Source organism: Squalius cephalus (assembly GCF_949319135.1).
Source record: "Squalius cephalus genome assembly, chromosome: 10".
NCBI classification, from domain to species: domain Eukaryota; kingdom Metazoa; phylum Chordata; class Actinopteri; order Cypriniformes; family Leuciscidae; genus Squalius; species Squalius cephalus.
The window spans coordinates 40,569,494-40,592,112 of record NC_137131.1 but is presented as its reverse complement, the minus strand read 5'-3'; the positions used below and the strand labels follow the sequence as shown (position 1 = coordinate 40,592,112).

Here is a 22,619-nt window from a genome sequence, read left to right as displayed (position 1 = left end):
TGAACAGCACTTACATGTATTCAAGATGTGTTATATATATATATATATATATATATATTAGTAAGGAAAATAAGTATTTGAACACCCTGCTATTTTGCAAGTTCTCCCACTTAGAAATCATGGAGGGGTCTGAAATTGTCATCGTAGGTGCATGTCCACTGTGAGAGACATAATCTAAAAAAAAATCCAGAAATCACAATGTATGATTTTTTAACTATTTATTTGTATGATACAGCTGCAAATAAGTATTTGAACACCTGAGAAAATCAATGTTAATATTTGGTACAGTAGCCTTTGTTTGCAATTACAGAGGGCAAACGTTTCCTGTAGTTTTTCACCAGGTTTGCACACACTGCAGGAGGGATTTTGGCCCACTCCTCCACACAGATCTTCTCTAGATCAGTCAGGTTTCTGGGCTGTCGCTGAGAAACACGGAGTTTGAGCTCCCTCCAAAGATTCTCTATTGGGTTTAGGTCTGGAGACTGGCTAGGCCACGCCAGAACCTTGATATGCTTCTTACAGAGCCACTCCTTGGTTATCCTGGCTGTGTGCTTCGGGTCATTGTCATGTTGGAAGACCCAGCCTCGACCCATCTTCAATGCTCTAACTGAGGGAAGGAGGTTGTTCCCCAAAATCTCGCAATACATGGCCCCAGTCATCCTCTCCTTAATACAGTGCAGTCGCCCTGTCCCATGTGCAGAAAAACACCCCCAAAGCATGATGCTACCACCCCCATGCTTCACAGTAGGGATGGTGTTCTTGGGATGGTACTCATCATTCTTCTTCCTCCAAACACGTTTAGTGGAATTATGACCAAAAAGTTCTATTTTGGTCTCATCTGACCACATGACTTTCTCCCATGACTCCTCTGGATCATCCAAATGGTCATTGGCAAACTTAAGACGGGCCTTGACATGTGCTGGTTTAAGCAGGGGAACCTTCCGTGCCATGCATGATTTCAAACCATGACGTCTTAGTGTATTACCAACAGTAACCTTGGAAACGGTGGTCCCAGCTCTTTTCAGTTCATTGACCAGATCCTCCCGTGTAGTTCTGGGCTGATTTCTCACCTTTCTTAGGATCATTGAGACCCCACGAGGTGAGATCTTGCATGGAGCCCCAGTCCGAGGGAGATTGACAGTCATGTTTAGCTTCTTCCATTTTCTAATGATTGCTCCAACAGTGGACCTTTTTTCACCAAGCTGCTTGGCAATTTCCCCGTAGCCCTTTCCAGCCTTGTGGAGGTGTACAATTTTGTCTCTAGTGTCTTTGGACAGCTTTTTGGTCTTGGCCATGTTAGTAGTTGGATTCTTACTGATTGTATGGGGTGGACAGGTGTCTTTATGCAGCTAACGACCTCAAACAGGTGCATCTAATTTAGGATAATAAATGGAGTGGAGGTGGACATTTGTGGACAAGTTGTTTTAAAGTTCTAATATTTCTATGTGTATATTATATTATATTATATTATATTATATATATATTTTTACTGGATGGTTACACCACTCGAGTATTAGAACTTGAAAATAATGTTTTTCAAACACATAATGAAGTGTTATTTTATATATTTCAAACTAGACTTTTAGATTACTGGTATTTGAAGGCCTCTTTCAATCCATCAGCTTGCACTACATCTGCACACCTTCAAATCTTTACTTACAAACAAGATCTTTCACGTCCCTCTGACCTCGCTGCTGTTTTCCTACAGCTTTACTTGTTTCTCTCCATCTCCTTCACTTCCTTCTGCTTTACCTCGAGGAGCTCTGACATCTCTGACTGGGGTTAAAAGACTGAGTCACACACACACACACACACACAAAGGGTTTTATCTGATCTTTATTAATTCATGGCTTTGACATTCCACAACATGTAAAATTTAGACATGCACCTTGTTCTTGCTCCAGTTGGTTTATTTGTAGTGTCCCGTGAGCATTAACAGTGACCTTAACTGTAACCTCTCGCTCTCATCACACACACACACAGACAAACAGAACAACACACAGGGGAGAGTCAATACTCGGTTAACAGATAACTTCAAAACAACACTGGCATTCTCTACGAGAAGAGTCAGAGCGCATTATACTGATGATCATCTTATCTAAATACTCAATGCATTGTGAATGAACCGACAAATATGACAGAAGGAGATTATCCAAGACGTAATTGTATTTAATGTAGATGACAGGATTATTTTAACTCAAACTAAATCTAAAACCATAAAAAAAAAAAAAAAAAAAACATTACTTAAAAAATAATTTTATTTCAACTAGTTGCCAAATGCAACATTTTCCATTTTCATTTAGTTTAACTTGATGAACTAAAACCAAATTAAAAATGTTTAAAAATTATATTGTCATTATAAAAATGACAAACACAATTACTGAAACTTATTTTGGAAGAAAATGGAAAATTATTTTTTTATAAACTACGGTTGTGTGTTGAATTTTTGTAAGGGATGTTCATGTCATTTTCTGCTACAAGTACAGACATTTGTCATTCTTTAAAATATTAACTTTGGCCTATATTCATAAACGGTTATGGAGCAGAAAATGACAACAGCTGGTATAAAGAGGAGGTTTACTGTAGTTTTCATCAGCGCTAATCATTTCCGGCTGTAATGAGCGACTCCTTCAGAGACTTTTCCAATTACTGTTATTGGGAACTCAGGGCCGTGACAAAAATTAGCATGCGATTCCAAAATGATCTCTCATTTGAAGAGGAGATGCAGATTATGAAATATTCAGGTTCAATTTTCCCCCGTCTGCCATCTGAAAGAGTCATAATTAGAGCAGGATTCACATTGTAATTCATTGTGTGGACAGAGCCTCCACGACACGCTCAATAATTCAGTGCGGAGCCGAGGGTCCCGGGCCTCTTCCACTGGCTTCATGAGGGTCATTAGAAGGAACACTTGGATTCCTGACTGGCAGGTGGAGCTCAAAGGTTGTTTTTTTTTGTTTTTGTAATAAGTGTAATAGTAATAATAATAATAGTAATAGTAATAATTTGTAATAATAATACGTTTTTTTTTGCTCAAATTCGTTAATTCAACTGTATTTTTTCATTCCTCACCAAAGTCACCTTTGGTTTACTCCAGTGCTATTTTAGTATTATTTGTATATTATTAAGATTAAGCAGCATTTGTTGATGCCACTGGGTGTGATACTTGTATCTGATGCTTTGAAATTCATATTTTGAATTAGCATTCATTTTTATCATTTCATTTGAAGTTTTAGTCAATTTTCATGTTTTTTTTTTAAACAACTAGCTTTATTTTTAAGTTTTAGTAATTCAACTTAAACATTTATTTCAGTTTGTTGCAAAGGCAACATTTATACACTGTAAAAAAATGTAATTTTACTGTTTTATTTTCACAGATTTTTTCTGTATTTTTAAAATCCGAATATTTTTTACGTGTCGAGTGTAAAATAATATGAAAAACATGTAACTGTGAATAAACAACTTTTTTTTAAAGATTCTTTTTTTTTTCACATAAAAATACTGTTCATAAGACATTGCCACATGATATGTTGTTGAGATTTTACCGGAAGTTTTTCATCTAAGATACATATTTTATTTCAGTTTTATTTCAATTAATGAACATTATTAGTTTAAAGCAACACCAAAGATTCTTTTGTACCTTAAAATAATGTTTCCAAAATGGTTTCCGTGGTTCATCGACTCGTAACAGGGTGACCGGCACTTTTGCATTCACTTTGCGACCCTCTATCGGCTATAATCGCACTATGCAAGTTTGCCAGATCGGGTAGCGGATCTGTAGTTCGAATGAGACATAAGAAACTACAAATTTGACTTGCTTTACGGCAAGCGTTACAATAGCAAAAAAATAGCAAGCAATGTCATTATTTTGTTTTTCTTCGTTTCTGATGTCGCAATACATCATACTTTCATAAAATCATGCAACATACTCTACCTTGTCTGTGGACATCGTTATTTCCAAAGTCGGTGCTGGATAAATAGCGTGCATGCAACGGTAGGCTAAATTATTTACGACAGCGTAAATTATTTACAATTCCGCTTCCAACCTGTAGGGGGACCGAAGAGGAAAAGTGCTTTGGTGTTGCTTTAAGTTGCAATATATATATATATATTAGGGGCATAAAGATGAATATATTAAGGCATACTTTTCTATGAAGCTGCAAACAAAACTGCTAAATGAAGACCTGTGGAAATTTGATAGTACCTCTATTTTCTGTTAAGCTGCTTTAACTATGAACGTGATCCATAAACGATTAACAAACACAAAGCGACATCTTTGGACTTCATTTTGACAAAATATGCAAACTGGACACATGTGCTGAGATTTCATCAGTTTCGAAACTTCTCTGAGACCCTGAATATGACAGTCCAGACAAATGTCCTGATGTGTCCTCGAGGACTGTCTCATCACACTTTAAAAGCTCAACATCTGTCTGTTGCGTGCACATAAAACACAGCGAGTTTATTTTAATGAGACACTCATGAAATGTGATCTGCAAGGTAATATAACATGACAGTCTTAAAGGGCAACATGTCACAACTGATTCTGCAGCTTTATGGCCTCGCGTTAAAATTGAATAATGGGAAATTGAGTTTTCACAAAGTCTGAAATGTTTGCTTATCGCTTATCAGCTCGTAAAATACAGTAATAATTATCTGTGCACTGAAATATACAACTGGATTACAAAAAGACAGCTGGGAATGAAATGAAATGAAAGAAAAATAACCGCGAGACCCACATTTACGCTAACGTTCAAAAGTTTGGGTTGGTAAGATTTTTAATTAAAGAAGTCTCTTCTGCTCATCTAGGCTGCGTTAAAAAAATAAAAAATACAGTAAAAACAATAAGATCGTGAAATATTATTATCATTACTCCAGTCTTCAGTGTCACATGATCCTTCAGAAATCGTTCCGATTTGCTACTCAAGAAACATTTCTTATTATAATCACTGTTAAAAACAGTTGTGCTGCTTCATATTTTTGTGGAAACGGCGATGCAGCTTTTTTTCAGGATTCTTTGATGAATAAAAAGTAATCATTTGAAACATTTTTGCTTATTTTAATGCGTTCATGCTAAATAAACACATATTCATTTCTTTATCCAATTGAATGGTTGTGTATGTACAATTTCTATTTGTCTAAGCATTTAAGCAGAATCTTTTAGACAGACAAGTGCAAGTTTCCTGTAAAAACACAACGACAAAATGTATTATCACCTACAAACCTAAGCCTGACAGAGCAAAGAGACAAATCAATATTTAAATCAGCTTGAATCATGAAGCGGGTCTAATTGGCAGGTGGACAGGCTTGTGTCTGTAATAATTCACATCTAGTGTCCAAATGTGACTGCAGGATTCAGTCAGACTCATTTTATGCAGGAGCGCAGACGTAATAAAACCCTCATATGCTTCATTCTCTCACTGTGACTGCATGATAAATCAAACTGGAGATATTTCAGCAGAATTTAGCCCAAGGAGAGGTAATTTAAATAATATCTCGCGCCGAGCTGCTTCCGAATAAAAATTATGTCTCAGGCAATATTTCATCCAATATGAAGCCGAGAAAATGATTTTCTTCCTAAATAACAAAAACGCAGTAATTCAAATAGGCAACCTTTCTATAAGCAAGGTTAATTACGTCCCTCGCTGGAAGAGGAGATCGCTAACATGCGGAAAACAGATGCTGCTAGCTTTCAAAACACGATGCGTTTCATTACTCTTGTCATTATTGAGTGGATCATTTCATGCTATGGAGTTAGGAGCATTACGTTAAGTATCCCAGATAATACTGTCACTTATCATGTTTGCCATTATTTTGGAAAGGTATCTGACTCCATTCCTGACTAATAAAGGTTATGTAAGTCACTGTCATGATGGCCACAGTTTATAGATGTGAGTATTACTGCCACTAATGGGACTTGATTATTAAACTGAATTATTAATCTGGAAGTAGCCCGTTGGTGGGGAAAAAGCAAAATGACTCTCGAAATGAGTTTATAATTGTGTGTGAATTGGTGAAAGTTGTTAACCTGGAGATCTACTTTAGCTGTGGGTTAAGATGGCGGACCACTGCGGCCTTTTTGAAGTAAAATGTAATAAAAAAATTCAATTGCCCTTCTCTCACTAACTTCCATCCGTCTCATTCACTCGGATGTGTGTCATTGCTTACGTTGCACGAGTGCCCACTACTGTTGGAACCCTCGAAATGTGTTTAAATGGAAACGCCCTTGATCACTTTTGGGTAAATTAAGTGTGAGCACCGAGATGCTGTTGTGACGTCACAATCGTGTTGCATTGTGGTCTATGGATCTGCCTGAAGTGTACATACAGTATGAGTAGACTCGCTCCCTCAGTCAAAGTCGAGGCTCTGTCCAAATAAACTTCCCTCGTCCACTTGACAAAGTTGAACACGCCTCAAAATGGCAGCGGGAAGTTCACAAGTGTTTGTCTACCCCCCACCCAAAAAAAAAAATCTGTCATTAATTACTCATCCTCATGTCGTTTCAAACCCGTAAGACTTTCGTTCATCTTCGGAACACAAATGAAGATTTATTTTTTGAAGAAATCTGAGAGATTTCTGTCCCTCCATTGACAGCTACGCAACTACCACTTTCAAGCCCCAGAAAGGTAGTAAAGACATTAAGTAATCCAGTGACTCCAGTGGTTTAACCTCAATTTAATGAAGCGAAGTGTGCTTTGTTTGCGCAAAAACACATAATTTACCACTTTATTTCCTAAATATTAATCTGCAATGCGTTCACAAGAGCGCCAACAAAGCACTCTCATCGCTTCTTAACTCTTTCCCCACCCAGATCGGCTTTTCCGTGTTAAACAGTTAGGGAAGCTATTATTCATCTTCTGAAAGAGTGCAGAATCTCCAGATCAAAACACAGGCGAAGAAGCAGAAACAAGTGATAGAAGCATTGCTTATGCCCATTGTGGTCTTTGAAAAAAAAAAAAAAAAAAAGGAAGACATTTTCTCATCTTTTTGTTCAAAATGTTGCTTTTTTTTTATGAACCTTACCCACATTCATGTTGATTAAAAAAAGAAAATGCAAGAAGCTAGAATAAAAGGCTCTGCTATTTCTTTTGATATATTCAGATATTCATACAACAAAATATTTGTTGGGGCCACAACATTTTTGTGGAAATGATCAAAAACGCTGGCGGTGGCTTTAAAAAAAAAGTTGCCCTGGTTGGGAGAGTTCAAATTGAGGTCAAACCTCGGGAGTTACAGTTGCGTAGACTGTCAACGGAGGGACACAAAGCTCAGATTTCATCAGAAAGATCTTCATTTGTGTGAGGGTGAGTAATAAAGGACAGAATTTCCGGGTGAACTATCCCTTTAAACACACAAGACTCAATTTTTTGCCCATTATGTGAAAGTGTTAAAAAAGGACCATATTATCTTACCATTCATATCATATTTGATCTGTAGCTGTCATTCAGTTGATGAGTTGAACCTTGAGAAGATCAATTCCTGTCAATCATCACTGAGCGAAGAACCTGAAGATAGAAAGAAAAGGAGAAAGACAGACAGAGAGAGAGAGAGAGAGATGGAGAGGTGGAAGTTCATTATTGTTTCATCTGTTTTTAATTGGCCGTGTGTGTTTTCAGGAAGGTGATGTGATCTCTCCAGGTGTGTCAGGGTCCGCCGTGCCCTGGAGAGGGTCTGAGGGTCCAGGACAGGACAGGACGGGACGGGTGTCATGGCAGATGAAGCCCTGTGTGGAAGTGCAGGTGTGAGACTCATGCTTTGATGGAGACCTCACACACTCCAGCTCCTCACACACTGAATACAGAACAGCCTGATCTCTACACAGTGACTGACACACACGTTTCAGTGGATATGTTCAGTCAGTGTGATATACAGTTTACTACATGCTACACGTTAGTTAGTTAGTTTCTGTCCTTGATGCTGGTCAATACAGACCAGTCTCTTCTGCTCACCACGCCTGCATTTATTTGAACAAAAATACAGTAAAAACAGTAATGTTGTGAAATATTATTACAATTTAAAATAACTGCTTTCTGTTTTAATGTATTTTGAAATGTAATTTATTCCTGTGATCAAAGCTGAATTTTCAGCATCATTACTCCAGTCTTCAGTGTCACATGATCCTTCAGAAATCACTCTAATATGATGATTTGCTGCTCAAGAAACATTTCTGATTATTATCAATGTTGTGCTGCTATTTTCATGGAAACCATGATACATTTCAAGATTTTTTGATGAAAACGGTTCAAAACAACAGCATAGAAATAGCTTTTAACATTGTAAATGTCTTTACTGTCTTGTTCACTTTTGGTGAAAAAAAAAAAAAGTGTTCTTGCTGAATAAAAGTATTATTTTTTTTTTTTACTATGTTAGTTTGCATTGTATACTGCCTAATATTTCAAAAAAAAATAAAAAAAAAAAATACTATGCAAAGTTGTATACAGCATGCAAAGACAAATATTTCAGACAACAGAAGTCTACACGTGTATTGTCAGAGAACTTCATGCATCTGTTCTAAATTCAGAAAACCACTTCCTGCTAAACTATCTACTATATTTTTCTGCAGTTGATTTGTTTGAGCACAGTATGTGAATTTTCTGTTTGGTTTGCATGGTATAACAGGATGACCTACTACATTTGCCAAATATGCTGTATACATGCAAAGCACATTGCGGCATTTGCAATGCACACTACTTGACCCTTATATTTTGTTCTGCTGTATACTACATATTTCAGCAAATATACAGTGTGCATGCTTGCAGAAAATGCCACACACTATGCATACCAGTTCAGGTAGTACTAGTATGGCAATACCAGACATAACCCATCCATTCATTCTCATTTGTTCTTGTTTTTCAGTTCTCTTCAGGTTTGTCTCTAGGCTTTTGTGGGGATATTCCGACAGGCCCTAAAAGAGATGTGCTATAGCGCTCCGGCCAGATGCCGGACTCATAAAAGAGCTTCTCTTTGCTGTTTCCTCTCGGCCTGCGAGCTTCCTCGCCGCCCAATTTGCAAGAGACGATTCACAAAACTTTAAAGTGTTTGGCTTGTCAGATTTCTACCCAGCTTTTATGGGCCTAATTAATGTCTGTGCGCTCCGTGTACAAGATTTATATCTGAGAAAAGCACGCCACGCTCGCGATATAGTGTTAGTTTGTAAAAACACAAGCAGAAACACACACCGAGTGCTTTGGGTCCAGGGCAGGTGAGATGAAAGAGATGTGTGTGTGGCGTGTTTTATCAGCGCATGAGAAAGATGGGGAGGATTTGTCTCTGTTAAAGGGAAACACTGCTCCTTTATTAAAGCCATTTATCACCCTTTGAATATTCTCCTTTAATGGGCTCTTGCCCCTAATTACCCAACTTTGTCAACAAAGAGCAGAGCGTCTCCTGTCCTCCTCACATACATGTCTTTCATTCCCACAGGCTCTCGGTATCAATAAGCAGTGTTTTTCATGCTGTTGTTAAGATTAATTCAGACGCTGTCTGGAGGCTCTGGACTGTTTGTGTATGTAGGGAACGCTGGGTGTCTCAGCACAAATTTGGTTGTATTTCATTTCAGATGAAGGAATCTCAGATTAGATTTTGTATAAACGCTCTCATCTAGGGCCGGGGTGATATTTTGAATATTCGCAGTAGTTTGCAATGATTTTATACAAAGTTTGCAATGGTTTTTTTATTTGGCCGTTCAATTTCCTAGAGGCCGTGTGGATAGACTGGTTTCACAAGACAAGGTTTTAATAGCGCCACTGATTTAAACGCAACATGAAATTAAAATGGACCCTATTTAATTATTTATTTTTTAATGCATGTTATTTTAATTTATCTTAATGTGCATGATTCTTCTACCCAAGTGATAAAGGAAAACAAATGATTGTCTTCATAAGCTTTTATTACAATGCAGCTTTATGGTTGATGTCACTAAGTCTCTTGTTTGTCCTTTCCTGCATCCGCCTAGCTCCGTTCTAATATGTAACGCTTACTTTTTACGATTCAGTCAATTCCCAAACGGCAATATCTAGTCTCGTTAAAGCTTTTTGTCTTACTGAACACGCAGACAGCAACATAGTGTCGGCCCACGCGTGGAATCCACATGCACCGGATGTGGCCCGGATCTGGGCCGACACTATTTCGCTGTCTGGGAATCCCGTTTCTCCAATTATGCAAGAAAAATGGGTTTCAAACTGTGCTTCACATTGACTTCAAAAGCAAACTAAACATTAAGAATGAGTTAAGATTCAACTGTTTGTTTTTGGCATCACTCAAATGTTTCATTTAAAACTGAAATTATAAACAAATCATATGAAGATTTCTATGAATTAATGAATAAATAAACAAATACATAAATATTATTTGTGATAATATTCCAATAATGTTGTTTAGAGAAAAACCATGCCTTGATTTTATTTTTTTGCTTGATTTCTACGGTTTTAGTTCTTACATTAAACATGTTGATTCTAATCGGCAACAATGGCAATGGAAAATATATGAATATCAACATATTGGATATTGCAAAAAGAAAAATTATCAAGATCATTTTAGCTTCATTCATCACCCATATTCTCAACTTGTAGATGGAATAAAGGCTTTTTAAGGTGAAACTCACTCTGAACTGTTAGTGTGGGTCAGAGATGTGTGTGTGTGTGTGTGGTTTGACCTACATTACGAGTACCCAAAGTCCTTATTTTGTGGTGTGTATTCAGGTTTCAGGCCACGCCCCTATACTATCTGAAGAGTTTCCGGGTCCCTCCCTCACAAGCGTCCCGTGTCAGCCGTTATTGTGTTTGCAGTGTAATTAGCCACTTAACAAGCTGACCTGAATGAAGCCTGCGCAATAAAGAGTTTCCAAGGAGCTGAATGAGACGCGTCAAAGCTTTTGTTTGCCTATTAGACGACACAAAAGGTTCAGCACAGCAAGGTTCAGAGATAAAGAAAAGATATTGAGCGACATTTATTCTATCAGACATAAAAATCACAAATGGCATATCTTTGAAATGTCAATTATTTATTCTACATAGCAATGCGATTTAATGGAGAGCAATTGAAGTCTTCAGGTCTTTAGCTTTTAAGCTTTTAGCTTTGCGTTCACGACATAACTATTGTAATTTGGAAGAAATGGAAACCAGTGACGTTATACTGACGTTATTGTAGCGGATCATGACTCAAATGGCAACCCCAGACAGCAACATAATGTCGGCCCAGATCCGGCCCACATCTGGTACTCATGGAATCCACATGCCCCAGATGTGGCCCGGATCTGGGCCGACACTATTTTGCTTTCTGGGACACTATCAACGGCGAAATGAATCTGCAGAGCAGTCAGGTGGTACAGGTCAGAGCTATCTAAGTTTTTTGTGTTCATTATTATGTGTGATTTGCAGTAGACATGGTTTTGGAGACGCTCTGAGACTCTCTTTGGGAAGGTGGGATCTTATGCTTTCAAAGCTAGCCTCTCCAACAATCACATCCCTACCTTTAAATTCGGCAAAAACTGAAGTTGTGAAAGTCTTTTCTTCCCTATTGTGATGCATATGCATATCCAAGTGAAATGGCTACTTGAACAAGAAAAAATGATGGGTGGGACTTGATTTAGTCCAATAGGAAATTGATTGGATGGTTGTGGCTTGCTATTGGTCGAACTCATGTGAGTGACAGGTTGCCCCGCCCTCGCGCCAGTAAACATGTCATCAGCAAGAGAAGCATCAGAGAACTTATTTTGATTTGAGGTCACGAGGTCACATGAATTTAAAAGAAAATAATGATGTGCATGCACAGATAATTCATTTATAATAAATACTGCAATATTCCCCCAAAAAATGGTCAGTTTTGATTCCATGCTGACGTAAAATCTTCTGAGCAACATCTGATCAAAACAATGTTCCTCTGGGGATGGGAATCTAAAGTATAATGACATCTACGTGTCCAACAAATCTGTCAAAACCTCAAGAAACAGGCTCTGATCTGACGCAAAAGCATAAAAGCAGCCTGTGCGTTCACTTGCTAACAAGTCTGAGCGCTAAACCAACAGTCATCGTGTGCCATAAATGTGGATCCTCAAACTGAGTGTGAACAGGCGACCTGAGAGCCGTAAAGATCAACCCCTGTGGATGTCTACAGTGCTGTGCTGTTGTCTTTATTTACCCGCTGCTAAATTTCAAATAAACACACACACACACACACCCTGATATGAGATCATTAAGCGCTCTGAATAACGGCTAGGCGTTTCTTTCATTTTGAGACTTTGGTGTAACATAAGTGTCTGCAAAGGTTCCCTGGTGTGTAATGTGGAAGTTGTGTGTGCGCGCGCGCGTGTGTGTGTGTGTGTGTTTCTCTTCTCGAGTACAGTTATTAACTCCTGTTTAAAGGAAAAACACAACACTGCTCCACTACTACTGTCCAGCGGCTGAGCTCAACCCTGATTGGTTAACAAGGCCACAGTCAAACCGAATGAATCAAATACATTGATCAGAAATACATTTTATGCTTCCATGAGCAATATTGAGATTTTAAGGATCAAAGAGCTTGTTAACCCAGTGGTTAAACCGTGCTGGATCTACATGAAGACCTGTACGGTTTGAAACATGTCAATACTGTCACCAAAGCTGCTAATGAACTTTGCACATCTGATCTAGTGTGTGTGTGTGTGTGTGTATTTACACTGGGGTAACACTTCAGATCAGAAAGGCCTGAATTAGATAAGCAATGGCTGATGTGTATGATTCATTTTTTTTTTGACTTAATGTAGGTGCAATAGCAGATGATGTCCAATAGAGGCCAGTCTCTCTGTATTAGTGCATTGAACACACAGTATCATTAAATATACAGATCAATACACTACATTTCATAATAATACTACTACTTTTATTTAATAAGAAATATTCAATGAGCGGCAAATCATCATATTAGAATGATTTCTGAAGGATCATGTGACACTGAAGACTGGAGTAATGATCACAGGAATAAATTACATTTTACAATTTATTCACAAAGAAAACAGTTGTTTTAAATTGTAATGATATTTCACAATGAACTGTTCTTAATGTATTTTTGATTAAACAAATGCAGCCTTGGTGAGCAGAAGAGACTTTACCATTCTGTAAGATTTCTTTAAAAATGTTTTTAGTGTATATGTTATTATTTAATCAATATCTTCAATATTATATATTAAATGTATTTATTTGATTTATATTGATTGACTATTTTTTATAATCATATTATAATATATAGATTAAGGTTATTTTTTGTGATAATTCCCATTTGACTCGATGATTCAATTATTCAGTGAATAAAAACGCAAGCAATATTCTGTTTTAAAGCACACATCTTATGGCACATCTAACATTTGTTTTTCATGAACACAACCAAATTAATTCAATGAGGCGTTAAAAAAAAAAAAAAAAGATTTTCATTTCAAATATCAGATGCAATTTGACAGTAAAACATTAAAAGCCTTTGAAATCCTTAAATATTATGAAGCACAAAGTAAATCTCCTCATTATCTCTCAAGCCTGTGTGAGTGTGTTGATGAATAGCACACATTGCTTTTCACTTAAGAGCTGTTGGATGTGATTTTCAGTATTGGCAGTAGGTGGCAGGATCCATACATTGATTTAATGTGGTCATCTCATGAGGGCTGAGCTGAAGGGGTGATGTCATTCGGACCAGAACCTCCACATGAAAACAAATGCATGCCTTATTAAGTGTACAACCTCTCACCAGAACCAATATATTTTAAAGCGCATAGCTCCAAATCTACATTCTGATTGGATGAGGCCAAAAGTGTGTGGGTTTCATTTAAAGCATGTTGAGTCAGGCTCAATTAAGCAGTGAGTAATTAGCAGGGAACTCACCGGGAGGCTGTGAGGGCCATTAAGGGCCCCTGGTTAGAGCCATAGTATCTGAATCTCTCTCGCTGACTGACACACTTCTGCTTTATCAGCCAATGTGAAATGCATACATTTTCTTGAATGCATATACATTTCTTTAGTCTTTAGAGTTTTTGGCTGTTTTGCACTCTGACAGTCTTTCAGCTCAATAATGCAAAGCGCCATTTGCATAACAATACCACAATGAGCCATAATCAGGGCTGGGTGAAGCTTTGGCTTCATATATGGCCAATGGGTCCATCCAGAATCAAAGACAGCTCCTGTTAAATGCACATTAAGACTAAAACGCCTCGATGGGATATGAAACAATCAAAATGCAAAGAGTTGAGTCCAGCAAGGCATTGTGGTTAATTCATCTGGCTTTTAGGATACATCATAGTCAATAACATCATTTTATGCGGATACTGGCATGAAAAACGTTTTTTTTTTTACATTAAAAAGTAGAACCACTAAACAGGTATACAAGTCAGGTTTTTTGAGCAGAAAATTGAATTATTCTGCAGCACACTTTTTGTGTGTATCACACATCCCAAATCTTCCATATTCTTTTCATTTCTAATATAAGCCTTTATCAGTTAGTTTTGCTGAAAATTGATGAGAGTCAATCTGTTATGCTTTACCTTTTAAACGTGGTAACTTTTTTGTTAAAGAAGTTGTAATATATGTTGAATCGTTATTCATAAATGGTCAAGTTCAGACACTTAAAGTTCATTAAGTAAAGATTTTTATTAATTATTAAAATTATTTACACAATGGCAAGAAAATGAACTGGATGGAAATAACTTGCTATTCATTGCTTGATTATTTTAGCATTTAGAAATTTTGATATCATACAAATTTCAATAATTTTCTCAAACAAGACTGAATGTTCTAGCATGAGACAAACCAAATAAAACCACAAAACATCACAGAATTCATCAAATCTATTGCTAATTCTGATGCTGTTTTCCCTCCAAAATGATGTCACTTCCTGGAGAATGATGTAAATACGGAAATGGCTTTTGTTTTGCTTCTTTTTTTTTTTTTTTTTTTTTTTTTGATTACTCAAAAGAATGATCAAATAGATTACAGAAAGATAGAGAGTACTTTTTAACCAATTTAAACAATATTCTCAAGATTTTTGTTTGGTTTGAAACACTAGAAATAGCCAGTTTTGTGTGCGTCCATCTCCTTTAAACCAAAGAACTGAAAATATTTCAGATTCATTCATATCGTCACTAAATTATGTAATTGTGATTCTGATAAAATACGTAAAAAATATTTATTTATCCAACAACGTAAGATGATTATACTGCATTGTAGAAATGACTCATATGATTAAAAAGGTATAGCTAAATTTAGTAAGCGTTTTTGCTTACTGGTTAATAAGTCAGTGTCAGGTTTCCACTAATAAAGCAATTAATCAATGACTTTATCAGTTATAATCGACCATCTATGATTTTCGAATTAGAGCACATTGCTAAAAACGTTGCATTCGTAATCCAAATCAAATGAAGTACATTTCTAAATAATGCAAAAAGTTAGTTGAACTTCATTGTGTTGTATGCAAATATGATTTATTTGTCAAAGCTCTGCATGTCTCAGTGTGTGTGAACGTGTGTGCAGCTCAAACTCACTGAAATATTGAAAAGCTTTTGTTTTGCCTAGTTAACCATGCGCTGGTGTGACACAAACTGTGAACAATGCCATGGCACACGCACGGGACTCCTCAACTCTATTATTCATGGCGGGAGGACAGCAGTCCAAACAGAGAGGGAACAGCATTCATCTGAGTTCAACACTAAACCGGTGCTTCCCATCCGCTCCTGCTTCAGGACATCAAGAGCTGACCCGACACAGCACCACCACTGCTTATCACACAAGAGGAAAGAAAGAAAGGTATTCAACTTTCCCTGAACTGCTCAGTCCCAACAACATGCAAAATTATTAACAGTTTGATTATCCGCAGGTGACAGAATTTGCACCGAAACAGGATCAAGTCTGGTTTCAAAACCAAACAATGTGGGAAACATTTTCTTCTCCCTTTTATTAAAAATCCTGAAATCTGTTGATTTAACTATCCTAACTTTGGTGGTTAGTTGCATTTTATTGTTTGCATTAAGCACTGCTCGTCGCTCCTGTCCGTGACCCAGTCAGAACAATCCCAGACAGCAACATAATGTCGGCCCAGATCTGGCCCACATCTGGTACACATGGAATCCACGCGGCCCAGATCCGGCCCACATCTGGTACACATGGAATCTACGCGGCCCAGATCCGGCCCACATCTGGTACACATGGAATCCACGCGGCCCAGATCCGGCCCACATCTGGTACCCATGGAATCCACGCGGCCCAGATCCGGCCCACATCTGGTACACATGGAATCCACATGGCCCAGATCTGGGCCAGATCCGGCCCACATCTGGTACACATGGAATCCACACGGCCCAGATCCGGCCCACATCTGGTACACATGGAATCCACGCGGCCCAGATCCGGCCCACATCTGGTACCCATGGAATCCACGCGGCCCAGATCCGGCCCACATCTGGTACACATGGAATCCACATGGCCCAGATCTGGGCCAGATCCGGCCCACATCTGGTACACATGGAATCCACACGGCCCAGATCCGGCCCACATCTGGTACACATGGAATCCACATGGCCCAGATCCGGCCTATATCTGGTACACATGGAATCCACACGGCCCAGATCCGGCCCACATCTAGTACACATGGAATCCACACGGCCCACATCTGGTACACATGGAATCCACATGACACTATGCCGATGTCTGGGAAACCTGTCTGGTAAACCCCATTTGGGGTCCTGACTCACCAGTTGAAATGCTTAAAACAAATTTGCATGCATAATATAAGTCAAATGAGAGTGTGTACCAATTATGATTTTGCATAATGACTTTGATTGTAATATAAACTCAGGCAAAGGAATAAAAATAGTTAGAACTGCACATTTTTGAGGGAGGCCAGAGCCGTGCGCCCTGAACCCTGCACCTGCACCTGTGCTGACCCAACTTTTGCCTGCGTGTAAAGTCAATCGGTGGCCGTGTAAAGCCAGTGAGTGGAAGTGTGTGGAGAAAAGGGGGGTATCAGCAAATAAAGCTCAGAACAGCAGTATGGCGCTCTTTCCCAGCCACTAAGCTAAGCCATGAATTATAGATGCCTCCTGAGGATTTTCTCTTTCCGCTCCTTCTTCCGTCTTTTCTTTTTAAAGGACAGAAAGGGATAGAAAAAAAAACAATACACAGATAAAACAAATAGATGTGCTACAAGCCTATTTGGACTGTTATGTTGAAGAGGGATGTGCTCGCAAACACGCTAGAAACGATGTTAGAAGCATTTGTGTGGTTTCCAGATCATATGAGAGTTGTTAGCGTTACAAATGCAGGCAGGTGCCGCAAAACGCCGTCATAAAAACTCCCACTGATTGTCAACAACATTTATTGGATACTAACCAAAAAAGCTTCCTGTTTCCAAACGGGCCTATCAAAAGCCACATTAACGACATGAAAAAAGGGAAAAGTGCCTCTAAATCGTGAAAAGAGTGAGTGCGAGGTGATGTAATGCTGTCTTACACTTAATGAATAAATTATGCGCCTGAAATTTCATCGTCATAGTAACTGCCCCATTTCTGTTGACGGCACACACACACTTAAATGCAGGTCACTGATAAACCTAATGTGAATGGCTTTATCAGACAGCATGCAAATGACCAGTATTTGCGTTTCTGATTGTAAATAAGTGTTAGAAGATGCATGTGTGTGTGTGTGTGTGTGTGTGTGTGAGGGAGGGAGGGAGGCGGCGAAGGATTGAGTCTTTATCCATGCGTAAGAGCTTGTGTGCGAGTGTGTCTCTGAAGGACATAAAACAAAACGCAGCGGGCCGCTGGGGCCTGTAGTTGGTAATTGCGCGGGTGGCATTTTAGCGATTCTTGCCGCACGGGGGTCAATTTTTCCCCAGGTCACTGACAGTGACATCATCAAACCGCTATTAACTCGCCAAACAATTTCGACTCCATCCAGGCCCGGTATCGATAACAGACCGTATCAAACATACAGAACTGGCCAAAATCTGCCCTCAATCTAAACCCTTCACCTTACAGCCCAGCACACACTACAACATCCATACACTCTCAAAAAAGAAACAAATGGTCTTCTCTATACAGCGAGAGAGAGAGAGAGAACAGAGGAATGGAGATATGAGAGGAAGGAAACACACTTCACCATCTGAAGATTTCAGATGAGAGTTCCTCTAAGACAGATCTCATGCACAAATGCCCGTACAGTGGATTTGCACAGTTAAGCCACACTTAAATATGTATGAATGGCATTGCTTTAGATCTCTGGTTCTCAGGGACCCAGATTTTACTGCATCAAACCCATAGCCTGTATTTAATGTCATCTGGGTCATACATACTGTTATAAGTTTGAGGTAGGTACATTTTTTTTAAGATTTTGAAGTGTCTTATGCTCACCATTCTGATTTGATCATAAATATAGTAGCCCATAAAAAGTAATATTGTGAAATATTATTGCAATTCCAAATAATTTTTCTATTATAATATATTTTAAAATGTAATGTGTTCCTGTGATCAAAGCTGAATTTTCAGCATCATTACTCCAGTCTTCAGTGTCACATGATCCTTCACAAATTATTCTAATGTGATGATTTGCTGCTCAATAAACATTTATTATTATTATTATCAATGTTGAGCTGCTTAATTGTGGTGGAAACCTCAATACTTTTTTTTTCAGGTTTCTTCGAAAGGTCAAAAGACCAGCATTTATTTTTTTGTAACATTATAAATGTATTTACTGTCACTTTTGATCAATTTAATGCATCCTTGCTGAATACTACTGATTTCTTTTGATTAAAAAAAGTATATTATTACTTTCAACTTTTGAATGGTAGTGTATTTTCTTTAACCTAGTTGGTTTTCTAGGATAAAATGTTTTCTCATGCAAAAAACGATTGAGCACAGAATATGATCAGCCACATTTTTTAAACAAAGGGATTTTCCCCCTTATTAATCTGGCTGTCACAAACATTTATAAAACCTTTTTTCCTATGAGATACTCTCCAGCCTATATTAATAAAATAACACTGTGATAATAATGAGCTTCATTCCACGCAATTCAAAGTGCTCTACAGTGGAAACTGTAGACAAAGACATAAAGCTGCGAGGTTTGTCACGAGTTTGAGAGTGTTCTGTCCTGGTCCTACTGGGTGAACTGTTCTCTATTGACTTACAAGCAGGAGGCATGTGTCCAAACGCACTGCACTATTTTCCTGTAATAATAGCCAGCAGCCATGCAGCTAAATTATTAATGGGCACTATTCAATACAAACAGGTAGACACACGCACGCACACACACACACGCGTCTTTGCAGCCACTCCAGCCAGGTTTTATTTCACGCACAAGAAGTTCCCGCCCACATGCTCACATCACAGCAAACGCCAAACGAGTGTTTGGGTTTTAGGAAGACCTGGAGAGACGGGCCATTTTACACTAGCCTTAGACTAGACAGATTTATAGGATCTTGTATTACTGGTCTAGATAGGTTTGGACAGTACCATGATGACAATACCAGGGTAGTTTTTGTAAGAGCAGTAATCCGAGGTCATATTAGTCTTATATTATTATTTTTTTATAATGTTTTTTTTTTTTTTTTAAGTAGTGGTTTTAAACTGGTATAAGAATTGAGAACACAAGGGGAAAAAAACTATGATAAATTAATACAATTAGTGCAACTATAAATACAACCAACCATAGACAACCATGGACAGCAAAATAAGTCAAGAGAAAACACTTCGGCTGTTGACCATTGCACGTCCAATCAAATTCACTGGACAAAAATTATTGTAGGATTTTCTTTGAAACAATTTTCACTTAGAAATTGCTAGTAAATTTCACAAATAATTACAAAGAAAAGGAAAGTAACACACTGAATTAAATGTGAAAATGTGAAAGACTGAAAAATATTTTCTGGTAAAACTTACTCCAATAATCTTTGTTTAATTTACAACTGTGAATTCATCCATGCACTCAAAAACCATGAATATATCTATTCTAAATATATAAGTAAAAATAAACCCAGATTAAGTACAAGAGTGGATAAACATTATCGTTTTGCCGACCACAGTTTATTTTTACAGTGAATTATTGGCTGCTGACACCATGAATGCATTACAGCTTTCAGCTTTTCATGTCAAGTTAATAACTTTGTACATTATTGGGCCTATGCATTTAATATTACATCGAAGTGTTTGATCTTAAAAACATTTTGTTTGCTTTTGAAAAGTTGTTTAATGTACAAATCAGAAGTTGAGATCCACTGATTTAATGTACTTTCCTGAATGTTAGAAGGAATTTAGTAATTAACAGTTCCACGGCAGTACTTTACTTTAACTGAGTGACCTTTTGCAGGAAATGGAGAGTCCATTCACCTAAAGGCAGAGAAATCCTCCCACATTCCTGCAACACTGCCATTGCATTTTTACGTTTTACGTTCCCTTTACCATCTGTAGGTGAATCGACAGAATTTGGCACCGATGTGCAGCAGCCAGATGAGATTAGAAGGTTAAGGCTTGCGGATCATACCATTACATGATCAATAGCAGGGTTAGGGGGGAGTGAGTACACTGATGGGGCAGAACACATATACCATCAACCTCTCGACCCCCTCCACACACACACACACACACACACACACACACACACACTCCACATCCTCCCTCCCCTCGATCAATTAGCTGCTAAGTAAAGAGATCTGTCCTGTGCCGCCCAGGCCACACTGTAAGAGATATGCCCTCCTCCCCTCCTGTCCTGTCCCGTCCGCAGAGAGAAATGAAATCCTCCCTGTGTTACTGCGGGCTCTTCTGAGATAAAGGCTCTAAATAAAGAGCGCTTACATCATCAGCCATGGCATCACCCATCAGAGGAGACTCGCACAAATCATATCACATCTACAAACCATCTCTGAAAGCAAGGTATTGCAAAAGAAATACAGACTGTGTGACAAAAGCTCTTCAAATGAGTCCTGTGGTCGATTGGCTGTGCTGATCAACCAATCAGATAGCAGCCAGCATTAAACGGAAACTGTGATAGTCTTTTCTTCCCTATTGTGACGTATATCCGAGCGAAGTAGCTTCTTGAACAAGAACAAATGTTGGGCGGGACTTGATTTGTCCATGAGGAATTGATTGGATGGTTGTGGTTTGCTATTGGTCGATCTCATGTCATGTGAGTGACAGGTGGCCCCGCCCTCACGCCTAAGAGAAGAGATGGCACTGCAAGAGGGAGGGGAAGTTATTTTGATTAAAGATTATGAGGGCACATGAAAAAAGATGTGCAGGGATAAATCATTTATAATGAATACAGCAATATTCCATAAAAACTAGAATTGTCCGTTTTGATTTCATGGTGACTTTAAATTAATTTTTTAAAGATTCGTCTGAATTCAGGGTGTGTTGGGATAATTATATTTACAAGATGAGCACATGTGTATGCATTCACATAATTCATGTATTTTCTTTGCGTCCGTTAAAAATGGCGACAGTAAAGACATTCATAATGAGAGATTTCTATTTCGAATAAATGCTGTTCTTTTTAACTTTCTATTCATCAAAGAATCCTGAAATGTCACAGTTTCCACAAGAATATGAAGCATTTCAACATTTCAAGCATTCAATGTTTCTTGAGCAGCAAATCAGCATATTAGAATGATTTCTGAAGGATCATGTGACACTGAAGACTGGAGTAATGATGCTGAAAATCACAGGAATAAATTACATTTTAACATATAATAAAAGTTATTAAAATATTTCGCAATATTGCTGTTTATACTGTTAAAAAAAGAGAGACTTCTTTATAAAAAAAAATTTAAAAAAACTCCATATTTTTGACCTGTAATGTGTGTGTAGGCCGAAGTCAGGACGTGATAAAACAGAACATGTGCATTTATGTTTGTTTGGAATAAAATGGACATCACATTGCAAAGCAATTAAGACTTTCAAACTCATATAGGCACTTCCCAGCAGGATTTGAGGACAACATTAGTCCTGCAACCGTGAACAAGCCGTCATACCTCAGCAGTGTGAGAGATGTAGAAACTGTCTGAACGCTTTCAGGAACTACATGACTCTGACCGATGTGGATGTGACACTTCCTGTTAGGAGCCACATGCTCTGATGATCCTCACTCAACACAATAGCCATAGACTCCATAATTAATCCAACACTAGTCATCATTCCTGATTCTGTGCCATCTGTGATTCACTCCACACTTTCAGTTTGGTTCAGTGTCTCACATCTTATTAAATACCATTCTTCACATCTAACATTCATGTGCACTCTTTGTTTTTGGCCTGTTTACATTGGAAAGTTGACAGATCCTGCGGCGTGACGAGCTGCCATTCATTAAAAAAAACCCCAAACATTTTAAGAATTCTACATCCAATGAACCTCATATTAATTGAGAGACTACAGGGAATATTTTCACTTTGAAAAACGCATTCATCAGTCTACCAGGCTACTGAAACTAAGTCATTAAAAAAAAACACTTAGCTTTCATCAGAGGAATAAAATACATTTTAAAATATATTACAATAGAAAACATTATTATTTAAAATTGTAATAATATTTCACAATATTAATGTTTTTACTGTAAATTTGATCAAATAAATGCAGCCCTGGTGAGCATAAGACACTTTGTTCAAAAACATTAAAAAAA

General features: G+C 38.0%; 1 protein-coding gene and 1 long non-coding RNA gene across 12 annotated transcripts in view; one reads left to right on the top strand and one right to left on the bottom strand.

Moving 5' to 3' along the window:
• The window catches only part of rbm26 (RNA binding motif protein 26), a 37,185-nt gene extending 28,788 nt beyond the window's left edge, over positions 1-8,397 (top strand). For 10 of the 11 annotated variants that reach the window (XM_079883939.1, XM_079883946.1, XM_079883947.1 and 7 more), the window contains one exon: positions 7,617-8,391. The gene's annotated coding sequence lies outside the window, so the exon portion shown is untranslated. Of the gene's footprint in view, positions 1-7,616 lie in introns of all 11 variants that reach the window. The other variant, XM_079883941.1, reaches the window with a different exon arrangement.
• LOC307165890 overlaps positions 7,420-22,619 on the bottom strand; it is a 41,749-nt gene continuing 26,549 nt past the window's right edge. Inside the window, exon 4 of the long non-coding RNA XR_013822550.1 lies at positions 7,420-7,505. This is a non-coding gene — a long non-coding RNA (uncharacterized lncRNA). The remainder of the gene's footprint in view (positions 7,506-22,619) is intronic.